This window comes from Camelus dromedarius, chromosome 13, assembly GCF_036321535.1.
Source record: "Camelus dromedarius isolate mCamDro1 chromosome 13, mCamDro1.pat, whole genome shotgun sequence".
Classification (NCBI taxonomy): Eukaryota; Metazoa; Chordata; class Mammalia; order Artiodactyla; family Camelidae; genus Camelus; species Camelus dromedarius.
This window is the reverse complement of record NC_087448.1, coordinates 67855314-67874824: the sequence shown is the minus strand read 5'-3', so window position 1 is coordinate 67874824 and position 19511 is coordinate 67855314.

Here is a 19511-nt window from a genome sequence, read left to right as displayed (position 1 = left end):
GGGTGGGAAGGGATAAATTCGGAGTTTGAGATATCCAGATATATCCTACTATATATAAAATAGATAAACAACAAGTTTATACTGTAGAGCTCAGGGAATTATATTCAATATCTTCTAGTAACCTACAATGGAAAGGAATATGTGTATGTATATGCATGACTGAAACATGCTGTACATCTGAAATTGACACAGCACTGTAAACTGACTATGTCAATTTTAAAAAAGAGAAAGCTCTGATGGGTGATACACAGCATCACTTTAAGCATATACTTGGGGTGGGGAGCGGAGGGAGGGGAGAAAAATCATCAAAGGCATGGCACTTAGGCCAGAAGTAGCTGAAAGGTTTTCAATTAGAGTCTTTTTCTTAGAAGACACCATCAGCTAACGTTTCTTGGGGGCTTTCTCTATGCCAGGCACGGTGCTGTGTTTTACATGCATCACCTCATTGAATCCTCATTGCAACCCTATGAAGAAGACGTAATTAACTCTCCTCATTGTACTGGTTGAGGATAACTTACCCAATCCTTACAGACAGAAGGTGACAGTTTGCCTGGACAGCACGTGGTGGTCCAAGCAGACTCCCAAGCTGGCCCACCACACTGCTGGACACCAGTCTCCACTACGGAAAGCCCAGAATTGACTGTGAACTCTATACTAATCACCAGATGGTTAGGCATCGTAATTTTCTCCTGGCACCATAAAATGATGTGGCTGGTGTTCAGACGGTTAATACTTTACTTTTTTCCCCTACTTTTGGAAAAAAGAGTCATGCAAGGGAATTGTACATTTCTTCAGACAGTGCCCAAGCCATACCATCCACCCTATTCATTTATCCTCTTCTCCAAAAGACCCACGATTTGTCAGTTTATTTATGAAGAAAGCCATGGTGACCATATGCATGTTGAAATTGATTTAGTGACCTGATGATGGTGCCAGAGCTTAAACACTGTAAGTTTTCCCCAAATGGTTCACAATTTAATCCACAACCAGACTTGGAAGTGCAGAGCTTTGAGCAAATCCATCCCTTTCTTTTACTGCTGTGTCCCTGCATTCCTTAGAAGTCAGAGAGGCCTGTTTCATGGTTACTCCAAGTGGTGGGTGACTGTCTTCAATGCTCGGAGAGCCTTTATTTCACTCTGTTACTCCCTCTGAATTGATCTTACTTTTTCTTTGTGTGCCTAGTATGTTGTCTTGAAATTTTATAAAATTAGTTGTCGAATACTTCCTGAGCATCTTTGTGGGAGGTGCTACTGGGAGATAATAAGGTGGTGGTGGTCCGTCCATAACAAAAAGGAATTTCCTCACCATCCTCAACAGACAGCCTTAAACTATTTTACTAGTCTCTTCTGAGAAACTGTAACTAGTCACCATAACATATAGGTAGTACTATTAATAATTTATTATAATCAAAACTAAATGTCAAGCAGTCTGCCAAAGCACATTTAAACACACGTGAAGGCGTGCCCTCCTCCCGTTTAAGAAGCTGGATTCTAGACGTTAACTGCAGAAGTATACTTTCAGGGTAGTCTGCCTTTCAGCCCACCTATATATACATATAAAATACAGCTGATTTCAAAACAAACTTCTAACATATCTTCAAGAATACAAGTGCAAAGTCATAGAACTAAAGAAATGATTACTTCTAACTTTGCTAACTGGCGTTGGTGCAGATCATATGGAGGTAATCATATTTCATTTGGCTGACAGGTCTAAAAGCTGCAAGATCTACAGTGTTTTTCTGTAAGTTTCAACAAGAGCAAAAGGTTCTTACCGTCTGCACACCATTCAGCAGCCTGTTTAGAAGAATGGCTTCCCCTGCGTTCATTCATTTCTTTCCCTCTTCGTTTATAAACAGAAGTCATGTTGAAAATTCACATTTGGTTTACCAGGAGTTCTTTTAAGTTTAAAGTGTTTGCGTTAACAAATGAGACTTCAAATCCAAACAAATATGTTCATTTACATTTCTTTTAATTTTGTCATATGGTTCCTTAACTTCATCTGAAAATAAAATCATTCATAAAGTTCTGAAAAAAAGTCTTTCTTGTTGCTTTAAAATTTTTCATCTTTCATCTTCCTGGTTTTTTCCCTTGTAATTAATATACTGACTTTCAGAAAAGTAATTTCCATATTTAAAATTCTTTTTCTTCTCATCTATGATTAACTTTAAACATTTGACAGACTTCTCTCCCTTCACCATCCTTCCCCGTAACCCCAGAGTTCTACTGAGCCATTTTTAAGTCAATTTTGATGTTTACTATTGTTTTATTTTCTTTTTGGAGATATGGAGTTAAAAACCACCCAGGACATCTCCCAATAATGCCAGAGTATCTAAAAAGGGCGGCATAAACAAAATCAAAGTAACCTCAGAAAGCCTGAAGCAAATTTCTGCAAATCATACATCAGAGAAGAGCCTAGTATCCAGAGTATATATACAACTCGACAACAAAGGCTAACAACCCAATCAAAAAACAGGTAAAGGACTTGAACACACATTTCTCCAGAGAAAACACACCACAAGGACATGAGAAGATCATGAGTTAGCATCATTAGTCATAGGGGAAACGCCAGTCAAGGTCACAATAACATTTCACAGCTACTAGGATGACAACAGTAATAATAATAAACAGAAAATAACAAGGGCTGGAGAGCACGCAGAGAAACTGGGACCCTCATACACTGCTAGTTGAGAATGTAAAGCCACCGTGTGAGACAGTGTGATGGTTCCTCCAAAGTTAGACACGGAATTACCACACAGCCCTGCAATCCCACTCCTAACACATCCCCAAAGGAGCTAAAAAGATATGTCCACACAAAAACCCGAGCATCAAGGTTCATAGCAGCACTATTCACAACAGCCAGAAGTAGAAGCAATTCCGTGTCCATCCATGATGAACAGATAAACAGAATGTGCTGTATCCATCCAACTGGAATATTATTTGGCCATAAAAAAGGAATGTGGTACTGATACACACTACAACACAAATGGCCCTTGAAAACACCATGATAAATGAAAGAAGCCAGACATGAAGGGCACATAGTGTATAATCCCATTTACATGAAATGTCCAGAATAGGGCAGTCCACAGAGACGGAAAGACACTTGAGGTCTTCCTAAAATGGGAAGCCGCTGGGGTCACAGCCCTACACCTGTGGACCCAGAGGGGTGAGGTGCAGTGACAGGGGTATGAGCTAGAAACAGTCTGAGGAAAGTAGACATCCATCCAAAGATGAGGCGGCAAATGTGTGCGGATTCAAAACGGCAGGAGGATGGGTTGGTTACTGCACAGATCCAGATTCAATTCCCGCCCCCCAAACATTGTGTTCATGTCTCTACTGATGTACTGGGATCACGAAGCCTTTTGTCTCCCACTCTAGACAACAGCTCCTTAAAGGCAGAAAACAAATCGTGCTTATCTTTGGGGCCTCACAGTGTAGACAGTTTACCCAGTCAGTAAACACTTAAAAGCACATGCTGTGTGCCAGGCACAAAAATAGTGAATATTGAAGTGTTAATTTCAAGGCCTTGAAATCAGTAACGATGAAAGCCATTCTGAGCGTAGCAGTTTGGATATAAAACATCTGGTAAGACCAGGTCTACCACCTGGCACCGGGGATGAAGTCCTTAGACTCGGACTTGGGTTCAGAGGGAAGGAATTCCTAGCAGAGCCTCCCATGGCCCCGCCCCGCAGACCTGCTTTGGAGGCTAAAGGTGAGAGTGGTTTGCAACGAAGGAAGATGAGAAAAGGAACAAGCCGTTTCCTGGGTGTCCCCAGGTGAAATCGAAAAGTTCACCATCTACCGAATCGGTGCCCACAGCTCTCCTCGTCTGTGGTGTAGGGGGAACGGGGCATCCCAGGTCTTCGGCAGGCCTGAGCCAGGTCCGCGAGGCTCCTGGCCCCAGCAGGTGAGGCGGCACCACTGAGTGTCAGGGATGGCCAGGAAGCTGCCAGCCTCGGTGGGCACCAGAAGGGCAAGTCTGAGGTTACTCTGCAGGGATTCCCACGATGGAGAGGAATTTCCTCATGGGCCGGGGCTGGTCCCTGCACAGCACGACAGGGAGGCAAAAGGTCTAAAATCACTTAGCACAAAATTATGTTGTTTTACGTAGAATTTGAATATAATTCCGTATTTTTAACTGAAGTCATTCAGAAGGCGCTTTGGGGTCGCAGGTTCCTTGGGATTCCTCTTTTCAGATCACTGTTTTTCTATGACCGGGTCACAGAAAAAAATCCCATTCATCCTGGGTGTTTAGATTTGATACAAACAGGAATTCCCTTCATCAAACCTGCCTCACCAGTCTCCTGGTAAAAACATAAAAAGATAAAAGAACCATTGTGCTGCTGATTTGAGCAGAAACGGAATGATGGAATTCACAGCGCGGCCACAGCCCTCCTAATTAGCCCTGCCCACATACTTCAACTTTTCTAAACCAAGCCCTCCCCCATTTTACAGTTTCAACTTTTTTTTTTTTTTTTTTGGATCTTTGGATTAGTAAGAGATTTTCTTTGGCTTTTGCAAGAAGTCAAACTCTCAGGAAACAACTGAATTAAAACTTCATATTTGCTTAAAAGTCCTTAGCACCTCGCATCTGTGTTTCCTCAAAATGTCCCCACTGGAAGAAGAAAGGGAAAATGTTCTGCATTGTGCAGGATTCAAATGAGCAGGAAAGCATCTGATGAGTCCCACAGCCTACTCCCGTTAGCATCCCAATTACACCTTAAGACTTGTTAAGTATTGCAGACATTCTGCAGCTTGACAGCATTCAGGAGACTTCTCGTTTGATATTGTAAGTTCTCGTATAATGTAACGGTTCTCTGGAGGGTCTCCAACCTACTAGCCTTCATTACCTAATTAGAAGAAAGGGCTTTTAAAAATGTTTTTATGTCAGAAAATATGCTTGAATGGCTCTGAGACGGAGGCTCAATCAGCTAATAACGACTATTGACTACTGAACACCTGGTACGTGCCAGGCACTGTGCTAAACTCTTTGATATCATTATAGTGTCTCTTCCAATAAGTGTGTTATTAAGTAAGCTAAAAAAAAAAAAGGTTTAAATTCATCCACTTTTCTAAAATTTCCCAGTAAGTTAAAAAGGAACCTGCAGCCCACGCAGAACATCATCCCATTGATTTTAACACAAGCATCGTTAGCACCCCTTCCGAGGCCTCTCTTTTCAATGCGCTGGGTTCTGATGTTACACAAGTGAGATGTCTTAGGGGAGGAAACGCGTGTCCCTGGCATTCTTAGTCTCCATGACCAGTCTCCTTCATGGTGCACCGCGGTTTGACCGTATCAGGCATACCTAATCCTTAGTTCTTTTATTCCTGAAAGGGGTCAATTTACTTTAGAGACACGAGGCCTGGAAGAAAATACTAGGCAAATGGAAAGCAGAGAAGTATAGAAAGGCTTAAGGTGATGAGGTATGGCGCCCGAGGGAAATAAGGAGATGGAGTTTGCTTCAGAAGCACCTTGAACCATGTGAAGGATTGCTGTAGGGGGGCCCTTAGTGCCCCCGTCCAGAGAGGGCAGCCTAGACGGAGCGGAGTTGCACCCCAGGTGATGTTCAAAGCCCACTCTCCAACCACTGCAGGTGCAGAAGCAGGAACGCAGAGGCGAAGATGAGGGGGTGAAACTTCCCAGCCCTTCTCTTCCTGCAGAATTTGTTAAATAAACTCCGGCCTCAGAAGGAGAAGGAGTGCCTTACGACAGCTGTGCCGCGGACAGGGCCAGGACTGGTTACATTCTTGAGATTCCTTACTAGTATTCCTTGAATCTCACTCTACAATGTGGAGGTGTTCAGCTTATAATAAAGAAAACAGCAAATATGGTTCATATTTGTCCTTGTGACATTGCTCAAATTTCCTGACTGCCTCAAACAAAGAAATCATTTGAAAACAAGTCAAGATGGTGACCTCTACTAGTGTAGTATTTTAATTCACCTTACAATGAAAGTTTCGGAATAATAGCATTTTTAGCACTTTTGAGAGTTGGGGGAAGAGAGAGTGAGAAGTTACCCGGCTCAAGGGCTACCTGGAGACCTGGCCTCTGTCCGTCCGCAGGGGTAAGGCAATCCCAGCGCCCACACATCCGAAAGCCAATCGGAGTGAGTTTCAGATGTAGGCAGTATACATTTATAGACTAGGTCAAACAAATTGGACAGTTTAAGTGAGCAGCCAATGAACAGAAACATAAATACGTTGGGGCCAATAAATGGTCATATTTATAGAGCGCAGTAAAACCCGTATCTCTCACTTGACTTGGAGAAACCTCGCCAACTGGATTGAACACGGTGGTCACGACACTGAGTGCTAAAACCACGGGAACTTCCAACTTCTGCAGTACTATTTCAGTTGCGCTGGAATATTCAATGTCCTCCTGGAGGAGAAAGAACCCCAAGTGCTAAGAAACAAAGCAAAACAAACACACACAACCAAACAAGCCAACAAAACCCCCACTTCCTTCTGAATTCCTTCACACATTTCCAGAATCTGGACAGGGCTGCCAGACTCAGCCTATATTTGGGGGAAAATATAATCCATATGTTGTTTGATAGGAAAAGAAGGATTAAGACAGACTCCAAGTAATAAAAAAAAATAGGTTAAGTGGCTCCAAGGTGCAGCAGCCCCTGCTGTTTTCTGCGTTGTGGTCGCCCCGTTTTGGTAGCCGTGGAGGTGAAGGTGATGATCCGGGCGTGGTTTACTATAAAGTCCAGGTGTGGGAATAGACCCAGCCTCCCATACACGGATGAATGATCACTTGATTCTGGTGCGAGGAGCTGTCTGCTGGGCTGGCGTTACAGTGGCTGAGTCTCGGACAAGGAGCAGGTTCACAGAGATGGAAGGCTCTTTTTTAAAAGACAAACAGAAGAACCAGCTCCTCACCCTGTCCCATCTCTCAAAGAATGCGCACCATCTCTACGGAAGAATTGTGACACCATTTGCCACGTCTCCCGCTCACTGGGGACCCCGAGAGTCTTCGGGTGATGAACACTTGGGATTCTGGTCACTGACCCACATCAAATCATCAAACTCCCTTCATTAATGCTTATGACGTGTAATTTCGCAACTGGCTATGGATTTCAGGAAACTCCAGTTTTTTTCCGTAAGAAGTAAATTAAGGGCAGTGTAAGTGCTGTTGTTAACCAAATGATAAAATCATGCCACGTCTGATTGACTAAATCAACTAGGACATCTGGGGGGGGGGGGTTGTTTGTTTTTGCTTTTTACTTGCAAATAATTTCAGACTTGGAGGAAGAGTTGCATCAGTAAGAACGGTATAAAAACCTCCTCCATATTCCTTTAGCATAGTCACCAATTGTTAACATTTGGGTAATCTGTTTTATGGCCAAACAATGACTCATAAAAATGGATGAACCCTCCTCCTACCGATGTGGGACTGTCTGCCACACAGACGTGTCGACCGACGCACCAGCATTACTAATTGTACGGTGCTTGTCAGAACAGAACCAAAACCCATGCTCTCATGCATGCAGGTGATTGATTTACACTTTTCCCTTGTTGTCAACAAATTAACTCTAAATCATATGCTTGTTAAAACACATTGAGTTCCCATTCCTAACAGCTTGGCTAACTTCACACATATTTTGACACTGAACATTGGGCTCTAAGTGCTAAACGGAAGAGTATGATTCCAGACCTTTCAAAGCAGAGAAAAATACATGTAAACCATGAATGTCCTAAGAGTTCCTGTCATTGGCTCTTGAGCGCCATCTTCTGGCTAAATGTTGGCGGTGAGACGTTACATTGAACACACCGATTTTTACAATCAACAGGGTCACACAGAGCATCCTGGATGCTAGATTTAAACAAAACAGAGGCATTGGCATTACGCAAGTGAAAACTGACTATGTCCACAGGGAAAAAAGCAATCCACAAGATCAGAAAGAAGATAACTAGAAGGTGGAAATGGCCCTTCTTCTTACCAGGCATGCCCATCTGAGAAGCCTTTATGGGCGGTGGGTGATGGGGGGAAGGGAAAATGAAGTGGGGATAAAGGCTGGGGGCTAGTCATGGGGAGCAGTCAGCTGACCGCTGCAATTTTACTTTATTTTTTTGAACAATTTTTTACTGAGTTATAGTCATTTTCCAATGTTGTGTCAAATTCCAGTGTAGAGCACAAGTTTTCAGTTACACATGAACATACGTACGTTCATTGTCACATTCTCTTTCGCTGGCGATTTTACTTTAAATCATTTCTCCAAGTCACAACTCTTAAATCCAGGCTTCTTGAAGGCTAGAACTGAGTCCAATTAATCTTCTTTTTTTAACATTTAAAAAATGTGTTATTTATTTTTAATGGAGGTGCTGGAAGTTGAACCCAGGACTTTGTGCATGCTAACTATTTGCTCTACCACTGAGCTATACCCTCCCGCTCCCCTCACGAACCTTTGTATCTTCCATTGACTGTACAGTCCCTTGCTGAATGAGTGAAGTAAGCACGAGAAACAAATTTATGTCCCCGTGTTTAACGTGTGCAGGCGTGCTGTTAAAGCCCGAGTCCGAAATACACAAATGTTAAGGAATACGTGACTGCAGCACAGAGTAGCGGAAGATCTAGTAATCAATTGCTTTTCAGTGGCCAAAATTATCTACATCTCTGTTTAGTCATGTTGAAAATCTGCTACTGAAATCCAACCTATCTGCAAAAACACACTATCCACTTAATGACCCTAATATACTAGACTTGGAGTGGGCTATAATAAGTATACACTTTATGTCCAAAGTCAATAGTTATCCATCATCATAAATAATTTATTATTGTATTATTTAATTTTTTTTATTTTTGTGGGGGGAGGGGTAATTAGGTTTATTTATTTATTTTTAGAGGAGGTACTGGGGATTGAAACCAGGACCTCATGCATGCTAAGCATGCACTCTACCACTTGAGCTATACCCTCCCCTCATCATAAATATACAGATTCCATCTAGAGATTCCACACAGTTGGGGAGCCACACAGCATCCCCTTTAAACAGGTGAAGTAACTGTCATGAGGCTGCGGTACTGAGCGTCACAGCGGAGCAAAACATGGAGGGATTGGCTGTCTGAGGCAACAAGGCATGGAGATAGCCTTCTACACAATATTCAATTTAAATCTCCCAGGGACAGGATCCTTTCTGCACAAGCATTCCCCACCCTTGACTTTGTGTCTGCTTTGACTCAAGAAGCTTTGGTGACAAGTTTCACTGGGGGTCGATATACAATGCTGTAGTATAACCAGTCCTGACCAAAGGCTAAAAGAGTGGAGAACAGTATCTGGCATTTATTGAAGACCTACTGTGTGCCGTATCTTGTCTCCACACATTGCCTCATTTAATCTTCTAAAACCCATTTGGGAGCAGAGTCACATCCAGGGCTCAGCTTTGGCCGTGGTGTTCAGCTGAAATCCACCATTTGCCTTTGGCCCCAGCGTTGGAAGCTGCTTCAGTGAACTTTCTGGCATCCCTGTGCTTGTGTGATCCCTGCACTTGTGTGTGCATAAGGTCTTCCGCTTGTGTAGGTCAGCATCGTATCTAATCATCTTAACATCAGAAATACAGACATGGTGTGATGTTTAGATTTGCTTTTAACACTGAAAGACAGTATTTACTTTCAAATATAGGTAAGCCTTCTATATGAATCTTGGAGTGAAAATCTCTTTTATGTGTTTAGAGGCTGGAATTTTATCAGTCCTCTGAATTCTAAATCTGTATTTCTTACTGCAAGACTGCAGTGAGTGTGACAACTGTGAAGGTGACGTAAAAGAAAGCATGTTAGCTTCAGGACACATATTCTTTTTTCAATCAACAAGCGAAATGCAAATTTAAATGATAATACGTGGCAGAATAATAAATAGTAATAGGTTCTATCATAATTCTAGAGCTTGTAGACGTGTTCTGGGACGCCAGCAATGTTAACATTAAATAAAGTGACATTTAAGAACTGTATTTTTTTTGTTTTGTTTTGTTTTTTTAATTCTAGATAAGTCATGATCCTTCTAAGAAAAAATACGATCTGGAAATTCTTTGTATGGGTGCTTTAAAATCAGCATGTTAACCTTGCCCCTTAAAACTGCACAAGGAAAAACTCCCAGATCATTCTACAACAATGCCCATGAGAAATTATCTCTGATCCAGACACAGTAAAGACAAAAGGAAGCAGGATATTTATTTAAACATGAGTTACTCAAATACCTTGCTTCTCTACCCGTCACAGGAGAAAGTGGGTTCTATCCAGTATTGTAAATAGGTGGGCAGCTACCAGAGGAGACCTCCAGCAGCCTCTGACAGTGGAGAAATGATTGTTTCTTCCCCATAATGTTACATTTATACCATCTGACTGATACAACTTTGATAGCAAAAGCATGTGCATGTCGTCATAGGCTGACTGAAAAACTAACTCCGATTCCGTACCCCTCCATATAGTCAGAGCCTTTGCAATGCGACCTTGAAGTCTTTCCCTTCAAGAGATGGAGTGTGTTTCCCCAGCACCGGATCTGGGCAGCTTTGTGATCTACTCTGGCCCCCGGACTGCAGCCCAAGTGACCGACGCGCCAGCTCTGAGCCTATCTCTGGAGGTCTCGCTTACTGGCGCGCTCTGTCCTCACCTGTCACCCTAACCCGCCTGAAAACAAGCGCGACTGCTTGATGGAGGGTGAGGGACCACACGGAGTGGAGACGCCTTGCTGGAGCCGACTCCACCCTGGGCCGCCAGCCCCCAGCTCATCTGCCAGGTGCCAGCAGCCACGTGAGCGAGCAGACCCGAGCGTGTTGAGACGCCCTGCGTCCCGCCCAGACCAGCACTAGCACCCAGAGGACCAAAACCGGTGAACGGAAAGTGCTTATTGCTGTATGCGCCCGAGTTCTGCAGTTACTGGTCACACAGCGTTATTGTGGCAGCAGACACCCAACATAGTTAGCCAACGATGATTTTTCCAAGAGCAACATCAGGGCTATTCTTTTATCCCAGAAATCCATTTTGTGATGGTGATGCTCGGTTTTGGCCTCAGTGACTTTGCCACATGACCAGTTAGGAGTCAGCACGGATGCAGTGCATCTCTGGGGGGTAAGGGTTATTGTCTCCAATTTAGAATTACATGCACACACGCAAACCCCTAAGGCCCATGAGGGTTTGGAAGCTTTCTCAGGTCAAGTCAGGTCGATCTGACTCCAGATCTGTGTTTTTAAGACTGAGCTACAAAGTGAAATAAGCCAGACGGAGAAAAGACAAATACCGCATGATATCATGAATCTGTGGAATCTAAAAAATACAAAAAACTAGTGAATAAAACAAAAAGGAAGCAGACTCAGAGATGCAGAGAACAAGCTAGTGGTGACCAGTGGGATGGGGGGAGGGGTGAAATAGGGGTGGGGGAGGGAGGCACAGACTACTGGGTGAGCGGCTCAAGGATACATTGTACAACTCGGGGGGTATGAACAATACTTTGTAATAATTGTAAATGGAGTTTAACCTTTAAAATTGTATATATATATATTATATGTGTGTGTGTATGTCTGTGTGTGTGTGTGTGTGTGTGTGTGTGTGTTTGTGTGTGTAAGACTGAGCCACATTCTGTCTCTCACGCAGCCTCTGCAATGAGCTCCGGCAAGAATGGAGAAGTTCACTTTACAAGAAGTCACCCCCTGGCCAGCTGGATGGTTTATTTCAGGTAGGAAATGAAGAGATCCTTCCACTGGAAAACTGAGATCTTTGTATGAAAACCAACTTGCTTTTCTGGGAGAAGGGAGTGCCGGAGTCCCACCACACCCTGGCACAGACGCCCAGTAAAAGCGCGTGGAGGCAGTGAAACCTGCCCACCAGCGACACACGTGTAGCAGCTTAAAGAAAGGAAATCTGTTAAAACGATGCTTTTCCTAATGCAGCCCTTCTGTCAGCCTCCTGACACAGTTACTCTAAAATGAGGCAAGAGCGATGTCTTGACCATATGGTTCTAAGTCTACCAGCCTCCTCTGATCAGACTAAACTCTCGTTTGGAGGGAAGTGTTGCTGAGTGAAGCAGTGTGTATGTAAGAGAGACAGGAAACAAGCTCTCTTATTTTACTGAGACAACGCTGATTTATATAGTATTATGTAAGCTTCAAGTGTGCAACATTCTATTTCCACTTCTGTACGCCCTCCAACATGCTCCCCACCAAAAATTTAGTTTCCATCTGTCACCATACAGTTGGACCCCCTTCATCTATTTCACCGCCCCCCACCCTCACCCCTGTAACCACTAATTTGTTCTCCGTGTCTATGTGTTTACTTTGGGGAAACTCTCTTGCGAGTAAACATTTGAGTGAAAGAAAGTAAACCCATTGGATGGAGAAGAGCGGTGGTTCTTTCGGTGGTTTCAGGACCAGCATTTCTAGGGATGGTTTAGATGTGCAGATTCCCGGGCCAGACGCCAGCCCCAGAGTCAGCACTCCGCGTGAAGCCCAGCAATCCGGTTCCAGCAAACCCCTCGGTGGTTCTGATGCCCGCAGAGGGGGTGGAACACGGGGCAGGAGGAGGTGTCCTTCAGGGAGGACTTGGCTTCTTCCTAAGTCTGGGTCTTGTGCTCAGTTCAGGGGGAAACCAACAGTTCTGACCTTCCTTGACCTCTGCCCCCAGAGGCTCCTGGAGGAGCTGGCACCCCCTTTCTTGTTTCTGCACCGTGCAGGGGGCAGAAGGGAGAAAGGAGCGGGGCTGGCTTCTCCCTTGGCCCCAGCTCCCCCTCCTCCTTAAGCTTAACCCCCTGGCTGCCCTGACAAGGTCACAGCACCTTGTGCGTCATGCGAAAAATATTCCCCGACAAAGTGCTTTGCCTCCAGCTGTGAAACTGATTAGTGGCCTTAAAATCCCTGAAGAGTCTCTGCTGGCGGCTGCGGTTGCTATTTTAAACCTACAGAAGAAAAGAGCGTGTGAGGAAGGGAACTGCGGATGACGTACAGGAAAAAGCTAAAAAAAAAAACAAAACCCGACATAAATACAAAACAGAAACAGACTCATAGACATAGAATACAAACTTGTGGTTGCCAAGGGGGCGGGGGGTGGGAAGGGACAGACTGGAAGTTCCAAATGTAGAATAGAGAAACAAGATCATACTGTATAGCACAGGGAAACATATACAAGATCTTGTGGTAGCTCACAGAGGAAAAAAAAATGTGTGACAATGAATATATATGTATGTTCATGTGTAACTGAAAAATTGTGCTCTACACTGGAATTTGACACAACACTGTAAAATGACTATAACTCAATAAAAAATGTTAAAAAAAAAAAACCAAACAAACCCTTTTTCCCTCCAAGTTAAGAACAGAACAGCCAGTAGAAGAAATGTGACATAACTTTGCTTCTACGTCAGAGTTTTCTGTTGGAATAGCCTAACGGTTAATTGTTACAAAGCTACTTCTGAAATCAGTATCAAGAAATTCAGCTGGTAGGGACTTAGACAGTGGGACAAGAAGAGAGAGGCAGCCGGTGCAGGTTCTGGGGAAGCTGTGCCCCTTGCTGAATGCCTGGCCAGGGTGAGCTGTCTGCAGGCATTAGGAACTCTGCCCGAAATACGGGACGGAAATCAGAAGTGCCTGAAACAATAAACGTGATGGGTTCAAGTGATTAGTCAGATCTGGATTTTTTTTCCTCCGAATTCACTGCTCTCCATAAGAATGAGTTTTAATGAGGGAGGGTATAACTCAAGTGGTAGAGCGCATGCTTAGCATGCATGATGTATGAGGTCCTGGGGTCAATCCCCAGTACCTCCATTAAAAAAAAATAAAAAGAGTTTTAAAGGTCCAGTTAAAACCTGTGGATCACTCACTGCTGAGGACGTAAGGATGCTAAACCTGCGGAAAGGTTCCAGCCAGAACTTTATCCGACAAGCGTTTCTTGAGCATCTATTCTACGGAAGATGTGCAAGGCACTGGGAATACAAGTAAAAAGACACTTAGTCTGCAGGATGGAGACAAGATGTGTAATGCTAAACAAAACCAGTCCAACCAGAGCTCAGAGGAGACTTCTAAACTGGGTGAAGGAGGGGGACAGGGCCTCTCAGGCAGGAGGAGGGGCCTCTGCAAAGACAAACCGGTCTGAAAATGGACTGTGGGAAGTCCTGCCTGGAGGAGCCCTTAGAGAGGGGCTGGAGCCTGGGGCAGGGAGGAGAGGTCCGGGGACGGACTCCACAAGGGGCCAGCAGGTGGGCGGGGGCATTCGACTGTCTCTAGCAGAGTTGCCAAGGTTATGTCCTTGGATGATAACCCTACCAGGAGTCTGATGATGGTCTGGACAGGGAGAGAGGGCAGGGAATTTGACCAGAGACAAGAGCAGTGAACTCACATTTGTCGTTTGTCTCCTGTTAGTTAGTTACGCAGTGTGTCCCAGTTGCTCCCACAACAAAGCTGTCTGCCTCCCCAGTCAGAGCAGGCAGACACTTCAGAATCTCTGAACAGGGCCAGCGTACAATTCACTGTGACAAGGTCACTGCCTATTTGGAGAATGAAACAACTACTTCTTTTGAAATTTCATTGAAATACCCTTCAAGAAGGGCCAGAAAAATTTATTTTTACTCATTGGGTACATGGGGTTGAACATGTTAACACTACCGTCCCTAAGGCACCTTCTGTGAATTCATCCAGGGACTCACGTTCACTGAGCACCACAGGATGCCGACCATCCACGTTTGTTTTGGTTACTGGTGGCTGTGTTCCCAGTTACTGTTTTCTAGGAAATACTTCCTACTCTGTGCACAAGGGTACCGTATTTTTTTTTCTGAAGCCCCCTTTGATCACATCCTAATATTCTGATGGAGAAGGATGCTGCTTGACGCGGGAGGGGATGCACTTTCAGGCCTCGGCTACTGCCTTGGGAGCAAATCACGTGGAACGGACAAATACTCATCTGCTGGCCCGCGTGTCTGATTTGCAGCGAGCGTACAGGCAGCTCGATTTTTACCCAGTGCGGGGGGGAGGGGTAGGAGTAAGCTCATAGCAGGAAAATAAACTGTGAAAAAACAATACAGGTCTCACGGGTGGAGAAGCTACAGATGTAACGTTGGAGGTGAGTGCGTTCTTTCTCCATAAACCCGGTAAAGAGCTGAGCAGAGGCAAGAGCTCTCTCACGCCCCCTGGTGTCTTTTGGTCTTACTTGCAGTATTCCAAAATTTCTGAATCATTATTTCAGGAGAAAAGATCTCTAATTCCCTAGAACAGATTTTTCCCTAATTCAGGGCACATCCCATAACAGCAAATAAAGTTTAGTTCCCCATCCTTCCTTATGAGATATTTTGTAATAACAACAACAACAACAACAATAATAATAATAATAATATGAGAGACAGCAGGCCTGGTGTTTGCTGATGGCTGTGTAGAGCTGGGAATTTTAAGTGTTGCTCTAAACTAGTTTACATCTAAGACAGACCATCAAATAGGCAGCTATCAAGACCAACCAACAAAAAGAGACCATTTAGGAAAGAAAAAAATCCCCTTTCAGAGAAATAATCAAAATCATGTGATTAGAAGAGTGAAGAGTGGTTTATAAATATTTGCTCTTACCACTTGTACTAGAAGCTTCAGAAATCTGACAATTAAAATTTTTAAATATCTAAAGAACCTGAACAAAATTAAAGGCCAGATAACAGACTTTGGGGAAGTATTATTCATGCATGTCATTTCTGGGGGGAGGAGGAAAGACTCTATTACCTTACTTACTGCCTCCAGAGCCAAATCTCCATCTCCTTAAGCCTGAAGCCTGAGGCCCCAGCAGCGCACCTGGTGCACACTAGATCCCAGGAAAGCTTTGTTTTCGCACAGTTTGGACTGGCCAAGGCAAAATGACACAGTGCCAAAGAGGTCTCACAGATACAAAATAGTGATCACTTTGCTACATCACTAAGTAACCAGCAATGCAGTCAACAGCAGGCTGGACAACTCTGAGCAGAGGACCCCTCCTGTGCTGGGGTAGATTTACCAGGACTTGACCACCGACCCCTCTAGGTTATTCCTACAAGAGTACCTGCCTGTTGGCACCTTACTCCTCCTCCCCAGGTCAGTCAACCTTCCACGTTCCCTACACCCAGTTAAAATCACAGGGCACTGCTTTTCAGAGAACAATGTGGTTGCTCAAAACCTTCATAAGGCTTAACAACTAACAAAACATATCTTACCAGCATGAGGTTTCTGTTTTCAGAGCCTAACGAAAGGCAGAAGAAAACTAATAGTGTCCCTTTTAATAATACCCCGAGGCGTGACTCAGTGAACCCAAAGAATCAGAAGGATCTGCTTGCATGGAAGTGGGAGTCCACAGCCTTGGGTGTGATGTCTTCCTGGTCCAGGGAGAACATTCTCACACCAGTGCTTCTGCGCGCTTCATACAAGGGGCAGGTGAAAACGGGAGCCACTCCTTACTTTTTCCAAAGTTAAATAAAATGTGAACGATGCCCAGTAAAAGAACCTTCAGCTATGCACACCAGCTGAACCGAGGAACACCGCTTTAGGAACTGCAGACAAACTATTTCAGTTGTACTGTCACAGGAGGGCAGCACGCTCCCCTCTAGCTAAATCCAAAAGCTTGCCTGCCTTAGAGTTTCCAGAATAACGTCGCCAGGGCCTTTCTCCGCCCTAAAAAGCCCAGAGGTTCAGTGTTCACTGCTGCGAACGCAACCAAGTGGCTTCCCAAAAACAGGGGCTGACCCGCCAGCCAGGCCGCAGGGCCACCTGGACACTGAAACCCAAACATGTGAAAAATGTTCTTCCCGAGTTTGTCACCAGCCACGTGCCCAAGACGCGGGTTTCTCGGTCCTGGACGTCCTCACATAGCTCAGCCAGATCTGGGCGACTAAGCAGCCGGGAAACTAACGCGGAAACGCACGCAGGCGGGACCGGCCTGTGCGCCCGAGGCCCCCGCGCACGGTTCACGCCCACGTGCCGGGAGCTGTGCTCGCGTGCGCGTGGGCACCCCCGCGGAGCTGGTCGGGGAACGCGGCCACGTGGGGGAACCGCGGAGGTTCGGCCGGGCCGCGAACCTGCGCTTCTAACAAGTCCGGGTGCCGCCGCGGGCGTCGGGGGAGGGGGAGGAGGCGGCCCGAGGCGCGGAGAACGTTGCCCGCGGCGCGTCCTCGCCTTCGTGCTCGGCGGGCAGCGCCTGCTGCGGCCGACCGCCCCCGGCGGCCGGGACAGACGGCGCCCAGCGGGGTCTCGGCGCGCTTTCCCCCTTAGCCGACGCTCACACCTCCGCACGCCCCCGCGCCCGCGCCCGCCTCCCCTCCGCTCGCCAACCGCTCGTAAGGAGGGCGCCGAACCGGGGGAGGCTCCAGGTCCTGCCCGCCCGATCCCGCCGCTCCCGCGCCCGAGCCCGGCCCAGCTGCGCCCCGCGTCCCCGCCCCGCGCCCCGCACTCACCGGGGCTGGGAAAGCGAGCGGGAAGCCGCGACGTGGGTGGCTCAGCCGGAGCGGCGCGGGTGCGGCTGGCCAGAGCTTTGCGGGAGCTTCGGGAGGCCCCCTTCCTTCCCTCCGGGTGCGGCGTCGCCCGGTGGGCGTGAAGGGGGCGTCAGCGCGGCGCCCCCGCCCCGCGGGACTCAGGCCTGTGCGGACGCCTGCGCCGCACCGCGTGGCAGCCGCGCGCCGTCCCGTGGGGCCTGGGTTCCCGGATCCCCAGCCACCTGCAAAGAAACGCGGATTCCTAGCTGTTAAAGCTCCAGGGGCCTCTAGGGCAGCCTCCTTGTTCTTCAGAAACACAATTCTCGACAAGTGACTTGTCCAAGAGTATCTTAATCAATTCTTGTTTGTTTTCAGTTTTCAGAGTACTGAATGTGGCTAATTTCTCTGGGCACACTTCGTAAATGTAAAAACTTTAGGACAACTGGACGAAATCCCAATCTGAGGGGGTAAAAAACCGAATTCAGGGAAAACCTGGTCTTGTGGTCGGTGTGCGACCGTTTAATTTTTGGTGACTACTGCATGTCCTTCCACTAGGCTGGGGGTCAGTGGGGGACCACGTGCACTAGTCAGCAGAACGATGGAACGCCCAAGGCCGCTGTGGCTATGGCTGGCCTGTGTGGAGAGGGCGTGGACGGACCACGGGTTCCATCTAGCGCTCTAGTTCTTAAGAAACCAAACAGCAGCAACAGTCAGTCTGAGCCACCAGCCCTGAGAAACGCAGGCTGGCAGGAGACCACATGTCTTTATTTAGCAAGTTCCTTTCCACCAGGAAGCCTCCAAAAGTCTTCCTGAGCAGAAATGAGGCTTCAACGGGCAAGGCTTTTGGAGAAAGAAATTTTAACAAACGACTTACATAGGGTAGTCCAGAGTGGGGCTGGTTTTTGCCTCAGGAAATCTTTTCTCAGTGAGCCTCAATGGCTGGGAAAAGGCTATTTTTCAGGGACTAGACAAGACTCTGTCAAAGTAAATTACGCACTTAATAATTTTTCCCTCACCAGACTGAAACCTACATGATGTCAGGCAACTGGTTTTTCTTGTTTCCTGATGTCACCCGAGGGCCTAGCAAAATGTGTGGCATGTACTATCTGCATAATAAATACTAACACATGTAAGAGCATCGATGAACCATAGAATGAGTCTGACGTTCCTGAAAATCACTCATGTAACCCACATGTCAGCCAAGGGCACCCTGTTAATTCACATGTCGGTTGTATGCATTCAATCCCCTTCCACCCTCCTGACCCCGAGACACCTGCTCAACTGTCTCATGGAAAGGACCCAGGTCTTTTTCCATCTCTTTGTTCCACCGTCCTCTGAGGGCGGGCGTTGCCTCTGGGCCAGCTCCTCTCCTGCTCCTACGACCGCTGCACTAATTCCAGGCGTCACATCCAACAGGGAAACCCACCAAAGCCACCTACTCTGGTCTTCTCGGTAGGAAAACAGTCTTTCCCAAAAGTGTCTTAGCAGAACTCCTCTCATCTCACTGGTGGGAGTTCAGGCATATGCCCACCTCTAAGCCAATCACAGATGCGGGAATAGAACCACCATGACTGCTCGAAACCAAAAAAAAGCTCCCCTCTGAGCGTAAGATAAAGAAAGACGGTCACCTGACGAAACCAGGGTTCTGTCAGCAAGCATGTAGCGGAAAGCGGGTGCTGGGTAGTCAGCCAGCAACGTCTGCAACAGTCATGTGTTCAGAAGAATGTGTGTTACCATGTATCGTGTGAACAAGCAAGATAACACGAGGGTTTTATTCTTAAGACTATTAATCGTCACTGTACCTGATAAATAATTTCCTACGCTGCAAGTGTGGGTTATGAAATTTAATGTTACCTGGCCAAGAATATGTCAGTAAAAGGCTGTTTAGTTATGCTATTAGTTGAAGCTCTTCAATATTAACTCTAACCATTTTATTCATATCTTAATTTATCACAATACTTATCGACTACTGTTCTTTCCTTAATGGAGATCAAAGTATTCGATTACAAAGCACTTGATGTAATTAGACTAAATAATTTCAAACAATGAGAAGAGGTGAAAACCCTTTCTTATAACACTGAGATATTCCAGTTAAGGATTACACAAGGATTTACTTAAAGGG